Source organism: Phoenix dactylifera, unplaced genomic scaffold (assembly GCF_009389715.1).
Source record: "Phoenix dactylifera cultivar Barhee BC4 unplaced genomic scaffold, palm_55x_up_171113_PBpolish2nd_filt_p 002034F, whole genome shotgun sequence".
NCBI classification, from domain to species: domain Eukaryota; kingdom Viridiplantae; phylum Streptophyta; class Magnoliopsida; order Arecales; family Arecaceae; genus Phoenix; species Phoenix dactylifera.
In genome coordinates, this window is record NW_024069310.1 from 39,459 (window position 1) to 52,831 (window position 13,373).

Consider the following 13,373-nt stretch of genomic DNA (forward strand, 5'->3'; position numbering starts at 1 on the left):
AAAAATTTTTCTGGATCCAAATTCAGAAGATCTTTGAACTCACTAGGAAGGGGAGATTAGGATCTGAGGAGGGTTGATTAAGATTTATAAAACTGAAACAAAATTAGAAGTTATTAGATTTGAAGATCTCATCTTTAAAAATTCTGCAGGTGTAGAACACCGCAGCCTGATGATCTATTTTAGGGTCCTGTTTGAGCCGCACAATATCCGACCTCTATAGGTATCCACACGAGGATCTAATCATCTGAGAATGGGTCTAATCGGAGTGCTAGCTCCTTACGAAGACTTCTCATGACTATCATAAGTTGGAATAAGAATTTGCAACTTCCTCCTTTATGAAGAACCTTTCTTCTTCAACCTTGCTCGCGATGGAGGAAGAGGAAGGAGGAACCTCGCACGTGGATCTTCCTTGCCTTGCCACCGTGGAAGAAGAGGATGAAGACCTCTTGCTGCCGTGGAGAAGGAGAAAGAAAGAAGAGGAGGTGTGGAGAGGAAGAGGAGAGAATTGATTCATAATGTCTCCTTTGCTACCCTTTTATAGATTGGGTTTAGGGCCTCTCCTAATCTTATTAGGAGTATGGGACTATAACCCACCCTTGGATTAATGCCAAATGTCCAATCCTTGTGCTCATAGATGCATGACATGTGTCTACTTAATCAATTGATTAATTTTCTAATCACATTAGGATTCCTAATCTCATTAGGAGAATTAATTGATTTGGGAGCATGCATCCTACGACGCCATGTAGACTTTAAAGTCCGCATAGTGTGAACATGACTTAACTCATATTCATCCTACGACGACATGTGGTATTTAAAATCCGCACAAATCTTGATTTAATCAATTTGACCCAATCGTGAACCCAAATCAATTTGGGTCGAATCCAATTTGATTTGGCTCATTAAATCAGCCCAATTGCAATCCAATTGCAATCAATTCTACTTAATTTTTCTTCCATTAACTTACTAACACTTAGTAGGTTAATTCAATCATCAATCATATTGATGATTGATTTCTATTATGATTCCAAATCACAATTATGATAGTCTCACTAATTAAATCCTCTATGGGTATGGCCCCGTAGGTTCTATTCTGACTGGTAGTGAGACATATTGAGATCGCCATCTCAATATCACTGAAACTCCTTTCAGTGGACTGAAACGATTTCAGTTCTACTCTCAAGGTTCACTGATCACCAAGTGAATGCCTTCGAGTCTCACAATCCACTAGTAACACCTAGCAGTATATGGTGGCAACCCAGCAGAATGGAATGTCAGAACCTCTAGGTGCAGTTAGCGTATGATACAGTCCCTTTATCATGGATCTTGACGTGATGGAGGTTATGGATATCTCGTCAAACCCCATCGTCCATCATATGTTAAATTTATATGACTTCCAGTTCGAGATATGAAAAACTCTTTTTCCAAAATATCTGGCTAGAAATTTATCGAACTCAGTCTCATAAATCACATAGGATCACTCCTAATCTATCAAGGTCGATAGATCCCATCTAGATGCAACCTATTCCAAAATGAACCTACTATAACCAATCCGCACTATAAGGACCCGAATGGCTAGGGCCCAAGTTCACATGCTCGTCAAACTACAGCAACCTCATAGTTAATAGCTGAGGCATCGCAGGTCAAAGGACCAGTCATACAACTGCAGTATAAGTAGTCACTGACGAGTGGATAGACATTCATGTGACTACTATCTTTGGTCACGCTCAGTACTTTGTTCTATAACAAGTACTTGCATAATCACTCCAGTGTCTCTACACCGTGGACTCGAGACTCGTCCATCTGACTAAGTGATCTGTGCACTAATCTCAGTGGATCGATCACCATCCCTCGTGATGGATCCATCGATCAGGAGTATTTAAAAATTAATCCCTAATGACATATGCCTCAAATTCTTAACGCCTTGAGAATATGTATCATCATCTATTAATTTCTTGGACGATTCGTGGACACATACAAACATGAATGAAAAACAAATTGCCCAATCTTATTTATTAATAAGAGTTAAATTACAAATTTGTGCCCCAGATTACAAATATGCGTCAGCCACGTTGGCTTCTAGGGCATACTTCTAACAATGAGCCTCCATGCGAAATGTGAGTTGATATGCCTCCTCCAAACCGAAGATGCGGACATCACCAACTCCCTTCGGATGTCTTCCCTCAGCCCAAATTAGTATCGAGCCAAGGATTGCTGCTCCGTCTTCGTAACATTGCTGTGGATCGTCAGTTCATGGAATCTGGCGGTGTAGTCCTCTACGGATGAACTTCCTTAGCGATGCTTCAAAAGATCTTCGAATAGGGTCTCTTCATAGTCAAGAAGAAGAAACTTCTTCTTCAAACGAAGTTTCATCTCTTCCAAATCAGTGATAGAAGGTTGCCAAAGTTGAAGAATCTTTTCCTCCATGCTGTGCCACCAAATATATGCTTGTCCCTTCAGCTTCATCTTCACAAATCGAACCTTCCGTTTGCTGGTCATGTTGTACCACTCGAAGTAATCTTCGACAAACGTCAGCCAATCTTATAAGGTTCTCCAATCCATGCTTTCGCTGTAATCAGAAACATCAACACGTATCTGTTTCGATGTATTGTCAAAGTCATCATATTTTCGCTGATTTTGCTGCAATATGGGTTTCCAAAATTAATTCCAATGTGAGGATTGATTGGAGGTGGTACTCGGGGGCCCCTTGGGTGGCATTGGGGTGGAAGACCCCTAAGAGAATGAATCTCGGCATCGGGAACGTCTCCTAATGGCGCTTCTGAATTTTTTTATTGCTCATGTGTGCCATGATCATCAAAGTTGTTTGGCTTAGAAAAAATGCGCACTCAGACAGCTTCCATTTTTTGATTCAAGGCATCCATTTGATGAAAAAGTTTCGCCATCATCTTAGCACGTTGCCTCTCGTTGTTGCAAGGGCGGCCGCTTTGAGTATTCATGGTGATCTTCGCTCTGATACCAATTGACGCAGTCGGAGATGGATGTTGCTAGATTTTTGTATATGATGGCTGAAACTTTCTTTTCTTTTTTTTTCTTTCTTCATCTATCAATGGCGACCAGGATTCTTAGGGGGGGGGAGGAGGAAAAGATGATGGAAAAAATGGCTAAGTGGTTCGCTTGGGTTCAAGAGTTGGCGGTTGAAATTTAGAATTGGGCTGATTGAATGTGGGGCAAGTGGAGCTTGATTTGGGACCCAAATCAAATTGGGTTTGAGCATGTGGAGCTTAAGGATGTGAAGGGATCTTAAAATCCTAATGGGAGAAGGACTCTAGGAGGCTTTGGCGTGAACAAAGAAAGAGGATTGGTGGCGTGGGATTTGGATAAGGGGAGATAACAAAGGATCAAGATGAGAGAGTCTCACTCTCAACTAATCTTAGGGTGAACGTGAAAGGAGGTTGGAATCTCACTAAGGTCCCTTCAATCCCTTTTGATGTTGCACCAAGAAAGAGAGAAATCACTTACAAATTCTCAAAACAATGTAATCTGAATTTTATTCTTTAACCTCCCCTATTTATAAAGTAAGAGGTTGGGACAAATATGGACTCTTATCAATATAGAATTTAAAAGAAATTCTTCTCTAACTAGAACTCCTATCTCAATAAGGACTCTTTTAAATTTAATTCAAACAATTGACTCATGCAACTAAATTTAAACTAGACTCCTAATAGGATCAGGACTACTTATGGTGCATGGAAGAGAGTCCAAATTAACTAGAATCTTCTCTAAACACCACATGGAACAAATCAGCAAACTCTTAATCAATTAAGAACTCCTCAATGCTATGGATTCAATGTGATTTTATAGCGTTGAAACATAACTCCAATTGGGTCCATATACCCAAACAAAAAAGACTCAAAAGGGACTTGACACGCCCCAACAAATAGGCTCAATCTTTCATGACTCAACACACCCAAACAAGAGGACCCAATCCTCACACGCCCAAAGGGATTAGGGTTAGTGCTCCTGCATCATGATTCTCCTTCTTTCATGCGAATCTACCATTGGATCACCTGCTGCACAAATCTCAAAAGCACTTCAAACTCCATATATCTCAAAGCACTCCAAACTCCATCATCCATCCACCTGCATAGATCTGAAAGTGACTAGTGGATGATCCAATAATGGATTTGCACAAAGGAAGGTGAATCCTTCTTTCACTAGAAAGATACAACCCATTTCTATCCTTCAGGGCCACAAAAGTTAGATTGGGTTGACCCATAACTTGACTCGATCTAGGCCGCTTAGACTCGATTCCGATACTATTTAAGAATCCATATGTCCAGGTTAGATTTCAAATTTGCTCCTAATTCATATTCTAAATCGGGTCGGAGTTTATTTAATTCTAACCTGACTTGAACCGATAGTTATCTGAGTCTAATTTGGATCTTCTAATCAATTTTTCGATCCGATCTGACCCAAACTCAGTATACCCAACATGCACTATATTAATTGAAGGGGTGAATCTGTTTGTTTTTCTTGCTGATAATTCTGACGATCCTAGTTCCCTCTCCCTAAGGGGTTTTCAAATTTATATCCATGCTCTCACCCACCGTGGAAAACTCGTTAATATGAAGTCTTAGAGGGTGGGAGTGGAAGAGTTTCCTATGGAGAGAGAGAGAGGGAGAGAGTAGTTGAAAGAGAGGAGAATGGATTCCGAGGATGACCTAGATTTCTCAGACAGGCAGAGGAAGAAGAAGCATTACTAGTCACTCCCCTTGCTAGATTCAGCAGGTCGAACCGTATACTTTATTATTTTCTATTTCCTCCTATCCTTCTTCTTCTCAAAGATTGGATTTTGATGGCTTTTCATGTTGTTTCAATGGGATTTAGGGTGTTGAGGAGTGCCCACATCCGAACGAGAAGTAGAGAATAAAGTTGAGCAAAGATTTGGGGCTGGAGCCTCGGCAAATCAAGTTCAGGAGAGAACCAAAAAAGGAGGCATTCCTGGGTGATTTCATCGATTATCTACAGTAGTTTGGCAGGTCCAATCTTGATCCAATCCAGATTCGAATTTTTTGTATTGAATCCAGATCTATTGGGCCCAAAATTTAGATCACGGATGCGATCCGATCTGACTTTACTTTTTTTACTAGGCTGAGTCCAGATTCAATATTAGAAGAAAATGGATGGGATCGTGAACACTCGTGTCCTGGTCCAAGCCAACCCATTTACAACCCTCCCTAAAAAAAAAAGGAAGCGGGCCTCGCTGACTGCCTTGCCATTTAGTACCAAGGAATCATATCCTCCTGGCATTTTCTCACGTCCATCAACCACCATTTGTAGCATTAATTACTCAATCACGGCCCCTAGGTTCCCCAAAGCTGTGGGACTATTTGTCCAAACATTGCTAGAAACACAATAAAATCCACGAAGGAAAAAAAAAAAGAAGAAGACATCGACGGTGATCACTCGGTTAATCCTTAGTACTTGTAACCACCCCCCTCAATACCGATATGCATGTGTTCGTAATTTTACAGAGGACAAGAAAAAATAAAGCGGTCTGCTGCAAAACAATCTATACCATACATTTCTATGTCTTTTGCTATATATTTTCTCTAAGAAACAAAAGAAAGGCTAAAATGGTTAAGAGAAGATTCATCTGTCTTTGATGTTCTGTTTCCTTTGATTCTAATTTCCTTCTTCAACCTTTTACTCCACTCTAACAACCACCGAAGTCCCTAATCGAGAACCGGCCCTTCTCCGGTGCGTTGCCCCCAGCATGTCGTAGCCCAAGAGTGAGCGACACATCACCGGCAGTCCCGAACCTCATCGGCGCAGCAGGACCCAACGTGGCGGCCGACGAGGTCCCGTAGCTGTAGATTTCGTTGGTGGGACCTACATGCACGTCGGACCCACAGAGCTCCGGTGCATCGATGCCGACGAGGAGGGTGTCGTCACCACCTCCTGCACCGCCGTTGGACGAATGGGCCCCCGCAGGTGGTGGGTATTCCGCGGAGGAGGACGTAGCGAACCGGTGGTGGTGGTGCTGGCTGGCGGGAGGCGGGGCCGGAGAGGGCTCGCTTTTGGATGGCACATTGGTGTCCAGTCTCTGGCCTTGTGTCTGCTGCTCCCGTTGTGGCTCTGTTGGTGACAGTGCTCCTTGGTGGCTTGCTTCATTCCTCTTTATCTCTTCTGTCTGCGCCTTGGCTTCTTGTTGGTACATCTCCTCCACCATGGGCTTCCATAGTCTGACCCTGGCATTAATAAACCAGTTGGAGACCTGGAATGGGTGTGGAGTTATTCCTCTGTGATGTCAAATGTTAAGAAGAGACGTGCATGAAATGTAGAAGCTTTGGTTTGTAAGGATCCAATTGAACGCTATTGTTTCTATGTGGGAGTGAGGCATACGTTGTCCTCTTCTTGGCTGAAGTGCTCTTGACCTGTTGCGGTGGGGAGGTAAAGGAGAAAAGAGCATTTGAAAAGACACTTGTAAGAGACCGGACCTCAGAATTCAGTGATAAAAATATGACCTTTTGTTGAAAAGAAATGCTAATGTTTGTCTTGTTCTTTTTTCTTTATGTTAGCATTGGCTCTGGAATGATATGGCGGAAAATGGAAATATTACTGGTCCTTCGAATTCGGGCTATGTTTGAACTCTTGATGTGGTGATGAAATAATGAAATCCGAGAAAAATGGGAAGTGACAAAAAGAAAAGAAAACTAATTATTCAAGTTCGATCCACCGAAGTCATACAGCACGGCGGGCAGTACAAACGTTTCGCTACAATTACTGTTCCAAGAATTGCTTTGACTGAGCATTCAAGTGTAGAAAGAGACCGGAATCCAAATGAAAGTGAAGGGAGAAAAGTATAACAAGAATAATTAAATCCTTCTAGGAGAATTACTATTTTCTGGGCATCAATTATTCATGGGTTTCCGAAAAGCTGGTGTCTCTTTTATAATTGAGGGACAAGAGGACAGACCTGGTTTCTTGATAAACCTGTCTGCCTTGCCAACAGATGCTTATCTGCGTCACTTGGGTACCTGAGAACAAAAGACAAAGTGAGGAAAATGACATCCGGCCTGCCCAGAAATCCATAGTGGTCATCCCTATTCATCAATCATGTACAACCAGAGATCTATGCCTGCTTTTATGAAATTAAATGGCGAACAAAATGACTTAATAATTGCTGTCTTAGGAGTTCTTGCTGTTGTGGAATCCATGCATATACAGAAGGATGGAAGAAAGAAAGAAGCTTTTTCCCGCTGTCTTGGTGTAAAGACAATGCCTAAGGACAATGCATTGCTGAGTCTTCTGATAAAAGTAAACCCAGATTACAGAAAGGACTACTGCTTGCAGCAATTATTGTTAAATCAGTGCCAAGAAATTAAACCGACGAAACCTAATTCTTCACACTGTTAACGACTTAGATTTAAAGTTGGTGAGTGGATGAGAGAGGAAGAATGGTGTCAACTGCATTGCTACTGTTTCGCTTAAAAGGAAACTAAACAATATGTATACTAATAGAAAAAGTGGAAGAACAAAAAGGCCCTGAAACTGTTGACAGACCTCGATCGGCAGTAGTGTGTTATAAAAGAAGTTTAGATACAGAAATATATAATTAAGAAGCATGTCCCGTATAGAGTATCAGTTCTAACTCATGAACCAAGTGGAGGACAGGAAACTAGCTAGGTTCTGTTAACTAGTACTATAAATACATATTATATGAAAATTCTGATGTGGATAGAAAGGAGAGAACACATACGGGTGAAGAAAATGCTCAAAAAGCCAAGCTCTCAGAACATTCACTGAGCGTTCCGGTAGGCCGCGCTGAGGCCTCCAAGCCTCCTGTTCCATCATGCCCATCTGCTGGAAAGCTTTTTGCTGCCGTAGGCTTTGGTCTACCAACCGAAGCCTTGGGGTCTCCCCCTTGGTCAGGCCTGAGCTGCTCCCAGCTTCCTTCTCGCCGAGGAGCTCGCATGTCTGCTTCAATTGTGCAGCAATTGCATCCTTGAGACACCGGAAATGGCGCGACATGGCCTTCTGGGCAAGTGCAGTGTATGGTGACGCAGCCCCAAACCCCATGACTGAGTCGAAGGAGTTCACCACCATCTGCATCTGGTCACAGTAATTGTTGTATCTTCTGTCGACCTAGGGAATTGAGAAGCAATCTTGTTACCAAAACCGTTCTAGTACTTAAGATCAACTCTTCACCTTCTTTTAATTTTACAAGTAAATATTTCATTGGAAACCACCCCAAGTTGATAAAATCCACAACAACTCAAAAAATATACTGCATTAATCAACTAAACCCAGTAGAGAGAGAGAGAGAGAGAGAGAGAGATCAAAAGAAGACCCACTGTAAAGTTATGAGCTCTTTTATTTAAGATGCTTAATTAAGGCATAGAGTTGATGAAAGCCACAAAACTGGAAATTCGTCTTGCCTCGGCTGAAAGTGGGTGCCGTCTCAGTTTGGAAACCTGTCAATTTTCATCGGCCGCTGAGTTTCCATGAAGGAAGGAAAATTACATATGAGGAGGTGGGAAAGAACTGGATGACCTCAACATTGTCGAAACTGTTAGATCTTAGGGTATATTTACATGGAAAGATAGCATGATGGAAGCGCCAGAAATGGAACCAATCAATGCTGGAACCGAAGGCTTTTCGCACCAGTAGAATGATTGTGTGGAAGAGCCTCGCACGCCCAGTAGGTATAGATAGGTGTATCTCTTTCTGTTGTGGGTGAGCCAGTAAAAAATATGACCACCCCTGTAGGTCAACTCAAATAGAAATGTATTGGCTCGGTTTTGCAGTTGTACTACGAAGGGTAACAATAGACCTATGGAGGTGGGAGCCAAACAACAACCCTTGCTACAATATGTGATAGGGCATGGAAGAAGACGACTAGAGTGGGCCTTCGGGTGACGATTTCCCCAAATGCAAAGGCCAACTTCCTCATTGAAACTACCCCTAATAGTATTCCACCCCACCTATTGGTATTGATATCATTACTTATAGATAAATCCAAAGAAATCTCATTTGTAAAAATCTGAGATCAACCACCTCATTTAAACCTTCGGACGCCAACTCCATTTGCCCGCTGGCCTTCTCTTTCCATTCAGGAAGAAAAATCCGGCCAACCAACTGGAATTCTTGTGGCTCTCCTGGTTGCACTTACAAAGGACAAGCCATAGGAGGTGGGGCTCTAGATGAGAGAGAAAGGGAGAGAGCAACGGTAAAAGTAAAAAAATCCCTGTTTCACAAGTGATAAAAAGTAGGACATACAAACACACACACACACACACACACACACACAGAGAGAGAGAGAGAGAGAGAGAGAGAGAGAGAGTTTAATACATGCCTCATCAAGCATGGAAGATGAGCTTGGCCTTCTTCCTCTGGTGCTCAAAACCTATTCAGCAGAGACAAAGGAGGGAGGTCCTTAGAAGATGAAGAGGACCCGGCGACGGAGCTAGAAACGCCTCCCCCCACCACCATGGCTAGGGTTAGGGTTTGAAGAGCTGCCGCGATTTCTCCCTATCCTACTCCCCTTCAATTGGCCCCTTCCAATGCTGCAGAAACTCTTCCAAGAGCTCCCGAACCGCCCTCGCATACCTGGAGTTCCTGAGCACATTTACCGCTCCCATCGTCCCCGGTACCCCATGTGCACCAGCTGGCCGTGAGCCTGACCTTGTAAGTGGTGGTACTGCTGTTGTGCTTGATTGTTGAAGTTATACAGCACCCCATCTCGAATCCTCAGCTCCTCGCTTTCGCATCTCGAATTGCTGCAGTGATGATGATAGCGATAATGATAGACCCTGGCTTCTCCACCACCACCCCCGCTGAATGATGCTCGCCGAAGGACTGGAAGGCTTGTTGGTGGTTGGTGGTGAGTGGCGGTGAGTGGGAGGGGGGAGCTGGTGGTGGTGGAGATGGAGACCTTTGCTGCTGCTGCTGCAGCAGCAGCGGTGGCGCAGCGTCGGATTCATTAGAAACAGCTGCATCGTTGCTGTGGAGTCGGCGTTCAGCCCCAAACATCGGATGCCGCTGCTGGCTGCCATCGTGGTGCTGCTTCCCTGTTCGAGTCACCAAGCGAGCTCAAGTTAGTACCGCCCAGCACCACCCCTTGTCGGGTGGCACCGTACCAGTCCCCTGAGAAAGCCGGCCATCAGCCCGGGCCTCTGGGGTTGGCGGTAGTTCGTGGAAATCTGGCCCGAGAGCAGGTCACAAGTGGCAGGTGCAGGCATCGTTGGGAAGCTGAACATCTCGGAGAGCATGTTGCTGCCCCGGCGGCGGCGGCGCGGCGGACTCCTGGCCTTCCTCCTCTATGGGGACAAGCGGATGTTCTTCTGGCCTCGAGTCCTTGCACTCTTAGCTTCTCCCGCCGGCTTTGCTGGGCGACGTGGTTGCTGCAGCTCTTGGCTGGCAGACCGATCGAAGCCATCAGAGAAGCTGAAAGACGCCCTGGTGGAAGCCTTGGGACATAGAAAGGGTGGTCGCGAGACGGGCTTCGGAGGACTGAGGTAGGCGCAAGAGGGCTGAGAGAGGCGGCGTCGCTATTCCCATGCCGGTTGTACCAATCATCATCGTTGGCAGACCAAAATTCGGATTTAGCTGCCCGTACCAATTAAGCAACAATTAATCAATTGACCGGAAAATCTAGGCGCAAGTTCAGAGACAATTTAACTGAAATTCAAGATGAATATAAATATATTGAAGAGCAACGAGGAAAGACGAATTAAAGAATCGGAAGATTAAGTAATTGACTTTTTCTTCTTGTTCTTCTGTGTGTGTGTGTGTGTGGGTGGGTGTGTGCGTAATCTCTTTTTTTCATCTTTCCCTCCCTCCTGGTTGGTGATGCCTACTTCCTTGTGTTGTTGGTTCGAGAGGGCTCTAGACTTGAAGCCATCGCTGTCTTCTGTGGGATTGAAAGCCTCTTCCAGACCTCCTCCATCTTTGTCTCCCTTGTCTCCCTCCTCTCGCTTCCCTGTCTCTCTCTTTTAGCCCTTTCCTTCTCCGCTCCCCCTCTTCTACAATCGCCTTCGGAAAGGGAAGAGCAAGAGGGGGAAGAAATTACAATGGAGGCCTATCAGACAGACCAAAAAGAAGAAGTCGCTGTTCCTCCTCCCCCTTGGATGGTTACCCCTTATTTATTTTATTATTCCCCTCCTTATGGTAAAAACAGCGACAAGAGAAATGTCTGCACTAAGAGAGAGAGAGAGAGAGTAGAGAGAGAGAGAGAGAAGAGACAAGGGGCGAAAACCAAAATGGAGGAGACAACTCCCTCTTTCTTTTCCCTCCCAACTTTGCACTCCCACTGGAGAATGCTAACATGAATCTCTAGAGCCCCCCATTCCAGTACACCTTCCGAAAGATAAGGGCCACCCCTCCACTTTCTTTATGAAAACTAAGTTGGATGGCTCCTTTTTCTCTTTTGCGAACGGGCACAGCTTAGTTTTTAATAACGAACTACCAAACAGGTCAGGCCTTACTTGTGTCATTCCAGGCCGGCAAAATCCCCTGCGTTTTCTTCTTCTATTCGTTTGTGTGCTGTGTTGACTTTGGAACGCCCCCTAGTTAATCCCCAGCCCATTTCCAGCGGCAGTGTGCAAGAGGTGGGGAGGTGAAGGTGTTCTCGCCATTCCCCTACCTATCTATTACGGGGCCCATCTTAAAAGAGGATATGATGAGGTTGTGAATCCCAAACCATCACCATGAAAGGGTCTCCGCGTTTGAGCTAAAGATAGCTAATGCCGTCGTCCGATTGGTATCGGTTCGGCTAGGTGGTCCTGTGGACCGTTCGATTTTGTCGGCTCTTCATAGAGAGTGGTGATCCAATAGCATCTTGATCAATTATTGGACCATTTGTGATTTCGACACCACACCGACTGGTCTCATACCTTGATCATTCTGACCTCGTAGTCCCTCAAAATCATCAGTCAGCCTAATTAATCATTTTTGATCCAATTAAAGGTTAGATGTGAAAAGTTATCTACCATGGTTATCTAATTAATCATTAATTTTAATTAAACTCTCGCCATGGAAATATGGTTATAGTTCAAATTGTTATGGCATCGAAGGATCTAGAGCTATTTTAGCTTAATGTCAACGAAGAAGATGATAGCGGCATCGGTGGACCAGGTTGTTACATGCTACCCTTAATTTTAACCAGCTGTCCATAATTTAATGGAACAGTGAGATTAGCAATTTGCTGCTTAAAGTTTTAGTATATGTGTCAATCATTAGAGCCGATACAAAACAACTAGGTGCACGTCACATGAGCTGGCAGTACAATTAGTGCTTCTTCCCTAATCACGCGCAAACCTCTTATACTAAACTCAATGGTTATAGAGAACATCTAATGGAAGCTGCAAGCGTGGTTAGTTGTGCGGGTGGATCACAGCACGTGACGAAGAAGACAGGTTAGTCACGTGGGAAGGGGAGATGGTTACGTATAACTGCCGAGGTAAGGAAGCCTTTATGTCGATCCCGTAAGTTTTGCACCATCCCTTAATCTTGGGGTTGGTTTGTTTTATAGGTTATATCCACTTTCGGTACTTCCCGAGCTTCCGTGGGGTTTTGGTTCTTGCATATTAATTACACTAGAAAAAGAGGAAGGAGCGACTACTGCGTGCTTGTAAGATCTCAACAGCAAAACGGATTGACGAGTGACAGGCCAACCATAACTTTCTCACTCTCTGCTCTCCGGAGTGTCACCTTTTGGTCTGACGTCACGTGAACGTCACCCTCCCTCTCGTAGGCCTCCTACCCCTCCCCCTCTTCACTGGGAGGTCTGTTTTGCGTCACGAGGCCTGTGTGTGACCGGACACGTCAGCCATCCCATGAAAAGGATGGCTGGTTTTACCTCAGGGATAGAGGACTATATTTTTGAGGTGCTGAACGCAGCGGGTTGCTAAGATCGGCTCGGGATCTTATGTGGTGTGAGATTTGCATCGCCGCCAACAAGAGTTGGACAACCATCAACAGCGACACAGTATATATGCTACGGAAAGCTATCACCAGTGTCGCATCATCACGACGAAAAAGAAAAAAAAAAAAAAAAAAAAAAATCCATCTCGGTGTTTTTTAAAGTCTGTACCAATATTTATAAGCGTCATAACTATTTTTTTAAAAAAAATTATTTAAAAACTCTAACCCTATAGGCCTTGAGGACGGCTTTCTGGGGCGGTTTTTGATCGTCCAGAGGCGAGAAGAAGAAGAGAAAGAGGCGAGGGAGGGGGCCATCATAGATTTTGATGAGAAGCAAGCAATAAGGAGAAAGAGAAGTTCGCTAGATTTTGATTATGTCTAGCTTGCCGTGCTTCCTCCAATTGATCTTGGCGTGAAATCATCGCACCATCGTAGAAATTTTCACTCAAACATAAGATATCTTCAAAATAGGGCAAAATGAAATG

General features: G+C 44.1%; 1 pseudogene; it reads right to left on the reverse strand.

Moving 5' to 3' along the window:
* Window positions 1–5,420: 5,420 nt before the first annotated feature.
* Window positions 5,421–10,514, reverse strand: LOC103698714 (annotated as a pseudogene).
* Between the last annotated feature and the right edge of the window lie 2,859 nt (window positions 10,515–13,373).